Raw genomic sequence first — 8342 nt, forward strand, 5'->3', positions numbered from 1 at the left:
ACAAGGATGATGCTTTCAAAGTATTATCATTCCCTGGTGTATTTTCTACATGTTAATTGAGCACTGGAATAAAGGAGAAGAATCTGTATACAGTACAGAGTTGTTATTTTGACTAGGTGTAAGCCTATAATTTTTCAGCTGTGTCAATGCAGTACTTTCAAATATATCCTTAAATGCCTTGTGGGGGACTACAAGCCTGTAGTCTAAAATCTTAGTTCTTTTGAGATATTTTGCTATAAATGGGCATAGAGCTACTATGAAGCAAAAAGAGTAATTGAATGAACAACACTTCGTTAAACTAAAGAGGTTGTGTCAGTGTTTTAATTATTGTGGGCAAAACTGATTAACTTAGTCTCATACTCTGGACACGTATTTATGCAAATTGCAAGAAAAGGAGAAAAGAATCCTTTCTCTGCAATGAACTCATCTGTGCAGGGAAGCTCTCAGTGGTGGATTAGTCTGAAAAAATTAGGAGTCAAACTTGGCTGTATTTTTTAATGGAAATATAATCAGCAATACATCTTGATGAAATGTGCACTGCCATCACATAATACCCACTTGGAAGTGAGGTAAGGGCTGGAGGCAGTAGTCCAAAATCATTAACATCCCCCAGGGTGAATATAATAGGATGATAAATGCTCACTGGGAAAGGATTCATTTCAGTTTTCAAATAATTTTGAAAGTAGAACAGAAAGTCAGTAATTTTATATCAATTTTGTCAGCCCATACTTTAATTCAGTAATGAAAGACTTTATGTCCATCCAACCTCAGTGTATCTGTAACGCCTGAGTTAGGTGTCGGCATTATTTGTTACCTCAGTTTCACAGGGGAAGGTGGCAGGGTAGGAATCCTTCCGGTGTACATCTTGATTCATTCTTCCACAGCACAGTATCAATTGACTGAGTTTCTTTAATGGAACAGAATAGAAAGGCCCAGTCCCTGGACAGATATTTGGGTCAATAGACTTGCCCTGACAGCATCCTTTCTTTTTATTTCTGCCAGGAGTGATAGGGGCTGGGATGGATCAGAAGCAAATGTTCATCCTGGGTGTTTTAAAACCCTTTAGAGAATGAAAAAAATGGCTTGGCTATTTTGGTTTCTATATGAGGAGACAGTGCTTTAGCAACTGGTTTTTCAATGAAAAAAAAAAAATTATGCAAGATATTTGGAGGTGGTATAGATTTTGGGGAATCTTTGTGCTTTAATTTATCTACTCTTGCTACAGCAATAGGCACCTTGTGGATGACAGCAGAACAAACATTTGATTTTAATTGGATCTCTAAAGTGTCATTAACCCCAAAGGATTTTCTAGAATATGAACTGCATAGGTCATAACATAGAGAACAATATAATTGTGCCATTTGATTTTAAACCTTCATACTTTTTAAATCATCCTTCCCATTTTAAGGGATATGAAAGCAGAAAAAGCACTGCTTCTCTGCTTCTGAATGGATATAAGAAAATGTTATTGCTTTGTCTGAGGTATTGGGCTTTGAGAGAGATAATAAAAAGAAAATTACCTTCTCATGAGCTATCTCTCTAATAAATCAGAGTCCGGTATCTACACTATTCATAACTGAAAAAAATGGGGCATTTTTTGACCTCTGCTGCAAATGGATCCAAATTGATAAATATTTATGTGTATACAATTAGTCACTTAGATTTCACCTTTCCTTCATTGCCATATTTATTGAGGAGTTTAGTTCTACTGAGCAAGCGCATCATGGACTTTGCAGTGTCTCAGCACACCTGAATCCTTATAAGAGCAGATATATCTAGCACACTGTTATTAAAATAGCAGCAAACAATTATCCCTTAAAAAAGGCAGTCCTTACCTTTGATTTGGAACAAAATAGAGAAGCCACTTGAAATAAGATATGTAGGGGAGATGGCACTTGTACTACTCTCTACCTCTTTAGTTTACTGCCGCCCTGAAGACAGTAAAAGAAGTACAGTAATATTGTTGGTACATAATATTTGGATCTTACTGCTACTAAAATAGTGTTCTCTTATCAAAATTTAAGCACAACCATTCCCACAAGCTCAAATTCTCTCTTAATGGTTTTCTCATGCATCTGGAAAATATTCAGCTTTTATGAGAGATTTAGGAATCCTTTAGCATCCGTTTAGGTATGGTATGAACTAGAACTCTAAGAGAAACAGTAATGAAATCTTTTTGTATTCAGAGTGGGCATCAAGTGTTGACTCCTAATATCTGTCATTATGGTACTGGAGATAAATGCTAATAATGAGATAGGTTGGAAGCAAACAAGTGGGTTGAATATAGTAGCTTCCTATAGGAATACTAAAGGCTTTTTGTATTTGCATACTTGGTGGATAAATGAGAATCCTTCTTAACGTTGTATGTTTGTGTTGCTCACGTAGCAAAATGTTTTGTAGACTGTCAGGGAGTGAACAACACTGCATGGTTTGGAAAAGATCAGTGAACTGCAGGCTGTGTGCCAGGCAGGCACAAAAACATCAGTGTCTGAGGCATGCAGAAAAAAGGCATGTGGTATGTCTCATCTGTAGGAAAGGCAAGTCTTGCTGGTAGAAAAATCCACAAAGACAAACATTACCTGAAAAGCCACTATGCTGAACCCTAGCTGACTGCAATTCACCTAAAATATACAAATATCTGGGTTACTTCTGGAGTCTGAGAGCTGAGCCCAAGTAGCACAGGAATGAATAATCTGAGTGGTAAATCCAGGTGTGCTGCATATTTCTTTTGCTTGCATTGCAATTGTGCCTCCTTCTGCTGACATTGTTGGCAGGATGGTTTTGCTTTTGTAACTTTTGCACTCACCTCTTGAGCTTCCAGAGATTTGAGGGAAAATGGTTGCAGAATAAAATGTATTATTATTCCTTCATGAGGAAGGAATTTTCTTGGTTTTATCTGTCTCCGCTAAAGCCTTTTCAGGAGAAGCCTACTGAAGAGATTCAGGATACTAGCTGGCATCCATTTCAAAGGATTTGCTTATGCCCTGGATCCTGCTATATGACGTCCTTTAGTATGGTTACACAGGTTTCCCAACAACTGGACTAAATACTTGTCTGTGATATGTCAGAGGTGCCTGACAGACTGTCACTGCTAAATTACTCAAGGCAGGTACCTACAATGACCATTCTTTCTGTTGAATAATACAGGGAATGTGTTATCCCTAACTGAGAAAAATGTCAGACCTGTGGGAGAAGCAGACTCAATTGCCTACAGGTAACCTGTCTTTCATTGAAGAAGCTGTGAAAGGAATTCGGTCTCCCTTCAGAAATTCTCCACCACCATTTCCTGTTAAGCCTCTTACACTAGAGACAATCCTCTGGGAGGACTAATTGTGTATAGATGTAATGGACTATAAATCATTCCATTTTTAGAATGGTAGATGAGTTGTAAGTGTAGTACTAAGCAAGCCTTTGTGCTTGCAAAGGACCAGACTAGCCTTCTCCTGCTCACTTTTCCCAAATTTGGGATATCCAGAATTATAATTCAAATTTTAGGGGGATATCAGTGCATATGGTGATAGTATTTCATTAATCATTACAGGAGCATAAAAATGGTGTGAGGTTGTCTATGATCTGCCTCTGAAGGCGAGGGTAACTTAGGTTCTTGTTAATCCATTACTTGGGGTGGATCAGAATGAAACGACACTGAGTGATTGGTGGTCTTATATATATATATGTGTGTGTGTGTGTTTGTGTTGGTTGTGAAGGAAAGGAGGTATGTAGCAGTTTTGTTATTATCTACAGAAATATAGTAATATCAAAGCATAAAAATAACATTTAAGAAAATGTATAAGGAAAAGAAAGAAAAAGAAAGGATAAGAGTAGATAATGAAAAGGAAAGATATCACCACTCTGGATCCGGTGACAAGACTTGATGGTTGCAATTTTGATGCCTGTTTGTTGAAGTGATGCTCACAGTCTTTATCTGTCAGGGATGGGAGAAGCCCATGAAACACAAAGGTCAATATTATATTCAATAATATACGCTTAGTTTTACATGGGAACACCCAGCTACCTCCCCTGGGGGGGGCAGTTTTACACTGTCTGATGCAACACTGTGGATCATGTGGAGTGCTCTGGTGGAAGGCCCCAGAAAGGAGTCTGGGGGCACTTCGGGGGTCTTTGATGGTTTATGACCCCTTCTAAGAGGTGAGAGCTGCCTCACTGAGCCAGTTATGCCTCATCAGAAGGGATAAGTACCTTCAGGCCTACATGTGAATGTCCTGGTACTTCCCCAGGGAGAAGTTTTACACCCAAGCCAGGTGTGTAAGGAAGGACATTGGTATGATAAAAACCATTATCCCACCTAGCAGGATCTGCCTTTTACTCTACTGTTCCCTTATCTGGCTCAGAATCCAGCTTGTTGCTAAGCAAATGTTGTTTTTTTCAGATCATTGTCTGGTGAGGGATGTTCACTTCCTCTGTCTTGCACAGATCAGAGGTTTTGATACCACGCATAAAAAACTCTCCTCCTCCCCCTCATTTGGGGGGTGCAAACCTGCCCTCAGAAAAGCACCCACTGATTTAGAGGATGGCTGAATTTTTGAGTCCTTAACCATTAACATTTCAGTGTCTCTCAGAGGTTTACTCATTTGACAAGAGACTATAATAAGAATTGTTAGATAGCCAGCAAGTAGAGAAGTGGCTGCTGTGATTAACTGCTTTTTCAAGTGATTTAGATTATAGAAGTTTGAGAAAGGCATTTTTGCTGCTGTGGTCTAGTTATAAAAACTCTTTCAAATTCTCCTTTATTAAAATAAATAAATTCTGAAGAAGAAATAGCTTAATATATCCTTAAGAGTGTTTGACAGTTTATGCTGATTTTCTCATAATGGCATTTTGCAGCTGTAGTTTTATGGAGCTGGAGATGAGAGCTGGGAGAACTGTGCTGAGGGTCAGGCTATAGAAAATTAAGAGAATGGGATCTTAAAGTAAAACTTCCCTAGGCAGGTTTCATGTATGAAAATGCTTGTTAGCCTAGACCTTAGTATGGGAAAAAGAGAGAAAGTTTTCTTTCAACCAGAGCCACTCTGGTTTGTACATCTCTAGACTAATGGACTGGAGAAAAAAAGAAAGATTACATCAATTTGAGATGGCATCTTAGACTGCAATGGAATTAATATTTTAGCTGTTCTGGTTTTAATGGTGACTTTTAAATCTGAAGATAAGCTATTACTCCAACAAGGCAGTCCATTTCATAGAAGGGGATTTTGTGGAGTATTGATCTTCTGGATTGCTAAAACCTGTATCATGAGTGCTGTTGTAACTTTAATGTTTGAACCAGTCAAGATACCAAGGACTGCTGTCTGCTTTTTCCACAGAATTTACGCTGAATTTTAATTTTTCAACGTTCAAAACACCAAGAATTTTATTTAGAGACTCTTAATTTCTCCCTTATTGGTCTTTCTGAATTTGTGAGCTTTAAAAGGTAGCGGGATTTAAGGACATGTTGTTGTTGTTATTATTATTATTATTGTTATTATTACTATTATTATTATTATTTTGGTTTTTTATTGGTTCTGTTAAGCCTACAAGTAAACATTCAAAGACCTGTGTTTACAGATGCTGTGTTGAATTATCACTCAGAGTAAGGAAGACAGCTAAATTCCATATGTACATTGCTACCGATTTTTGAATATTGAGGATTAATTTGCTACCACTTGCCTTTATGTTTTAGTCAAGCATTCTTTTTATAAAATAGACTGAAGTGTTGTTCTTAAAACAAGAAGCTGTGGAAAAGAGAAAAACATCTCTCAGATTAAGAGCAGAAAAGAGGTATGTGTCACCTCCAACTCACACTTCAGACTTCTGCAGCTCTCCTGTAGTCATGGGCAGGAGTCTAAAACAGAAAAACATCAACTCAGGAGGAACAAAATTTTGCCTTGATGGCAAATCCCCCCCAGGGATTGTTCGAGCTTTAAGTCAGGGCAAAGAACACTGATTCAAATGCAAGATGCCAAATCTCTCTCCCTTTATTGTGTATTTCTCCTCTGAGGTTGCTCTTGCTTCTGGTTTTTGTAAGTGTGCTGCATTTCTTAGTAAAACTGGGGATAAAGACAAAAATAAAAGTGGAAGAGCTATGGTATTTTATTATAAGGACCAAAATTTGAAGGGAGAATATAGCTGAGAATGAAAATGTGGGGAGCTGGAGCTCATTTCACCCACTGTAAAATACCTTCTGCAAGGTAATAACAAAAATGCTTTTAACTCCCAGGATGAGGCTGTAAGTCAGCTAAACCCTCCTGTTCTGATCTAATAGATCTATCATAACCTTTGTCTGTGAGCCAGCCGTTCCACACAGAAGGTGGTCTTTCTGTAAGGCCCAGATTTGTCTTTCTTTAGCAGCTGGGTGCAGCTTGCACAATGGTAACATGGTGTGAGTGAGGGGCCAGTGTGATGATGCAGAACAAATGAGTGCATCCGACTGTTTGGTTTATTTGCTTGAGTTTTTTTCCAAAGGACAGTCACTTTAAAATGTGCTCCATTTCCAATTATGTGGCCTAAAAGATTGAAGCCATGTAATCAAAATATTATCTTAATTACACTAATTGCAGACCGTTATACTGCGAGAAATCTCAAGATGTCTCTAATGTGAGCAGCTAATTAAGGTCTAGTAGAATAATGACAGCTTAACTGCTTATGTTTGTGTGGAGGTGTCAATTTAGAAAAAAACTTGCGTATAACCTGCTACAAAATAGTCATATTCTTAAGTGCACTTAAGATAAAATTACAGGTTTTAAATCAGTTTATTAGGATCAGCCATCAAGAGAAGTATCTTAACTTAGGGTTTTTTATTGAGAACAACATTTGATATACTGTGATTCTAGATCAATATGAAGTACTTGATTTGTAAAATAGGATAAATAAATTTAGCTGTTTAGTATTACTATTAAGTGAATGCTTTTTATTTATAACTTGAAACCTACTTTGCAGTTTAAAGTTTTGGCTAAAGAATTCATTTTGAAACCTTGGGAAGGCAGTCAGTGAAGACTGACCTCTGATGACTTGTGGTCACCTTCTGACTTTGGGAATTGAATTTAAGCATGTCAGGTCTTTTGAGAGGAAAGTTTGTTAATGTTCTCCTTATGCTGCAGGAGACACAAAAATGTAAAGAGTCAACATAAACCTTGCTGGAAAGGACATATCAAAAGGAACATGTGATAAGGAGATAAGGACTTGGGTTTCCCTCAGACCTCTGCCTTAGGCTTCATACATTTGTCAGGGGCAAGCTTCCTAAATTGGAGGAGGAACTGCTGGGTCATTGCCTGCTGGTCATCATGCCCAAAGATCCTGTTCATGCTTAAACAAAGGCAGAATTAATTCAGAATTTTGGCTAACAGGCCACATCAAAAATTTGCTTTGGTTTAGAGGAGGAGAATCTTGAATTTTATTTTACTTTAATTCAATTGTTTACCTTTAAGCTGCTTCCCAAATGTAAATTTAGTAAGAGGAGAACTGTAGAGAGCATTGGTTAAAATAAGCTGTTTAAGACCTAGCAGAGTCTGACTGAAATGGTTCATGGCTCCTTTTAGTCATGGTGACAAGCAGTCGCTGGAGTCTTGGCTGCCAGGAACCATTGGGCTCTGAAGCCACCCGTAGGCTTTAATTTCTTAGTCCAGACTCTCCTGGGAAGCCCAGGTGAACATTTTGGTTCAGCTGTGGCCCTAATCCTGTCCTGAGCAGAGCCAGGGACCCCAGCCCATCTGCCTTGGCTGGGGTCCCTGGGCACCAGCTCGGGATCCTCGAGGACTGTGCCTGCCTGGGGGAGGCTCTGCCTGGATGAACCCCTGTGGCAGCCCTGCTCCTCTGCTCTGCCCCCTCGCAGCAAAGTGTGTATTGAAAACATCTTTCTGCTTATGGCTTAGAGAGGGCATGTTGGAGCCTGTGGGGAGAAGTCTACTGCTGACCAAACTTGAAGGGAACTTCTTCAGAAAGGGACTGCATTGTCTTGAAGCAAAAGTTTATGCTGTGCCCTCAGCTGCTCAAGCAGTAAGCCATGGCTTTAAAAGAAAAAAAAAAAAATTCAAAATCTTAAAAATCTATACCATGAAATAATCTGTTTTCCTGGAAGATTAATACACACAGGCAAAGGCTCCTCCTGCCACAAACTGAGAATACTGCTCTGCTTTCTTATGTCTGTGGGAGATTCTGCCCTTTTCCATTATGAAATGGAATTATGAAATTATCACTCTCATTGTAACAAAGTCATTTTTATCATTGGAAATTGATGGTTACCATTATACTGTCTTATCTGTGAGATTCTTGCAGATTAGCACAAACCTTGAGAATATGTGTGGCAGCTCTTGGGTGCTGTATATGTGGATGAAAATCACCTACAGAAA

Source organism: Corvus hawaiiensis, chromosome 2, assembly GCF_020740725.1.
Source record: "Corvus hawaiiensis isolate bCorHaw1 chromosome 2, bCorHaw1.pri.cur, whole genome shotgun sequence".
NCBI classification, from domain to species: Eukaryota; Metazoa; Chordata; class Aves; order Passeriformes; family Corvidae; genus Corvus; species Corvus hawaiiensis.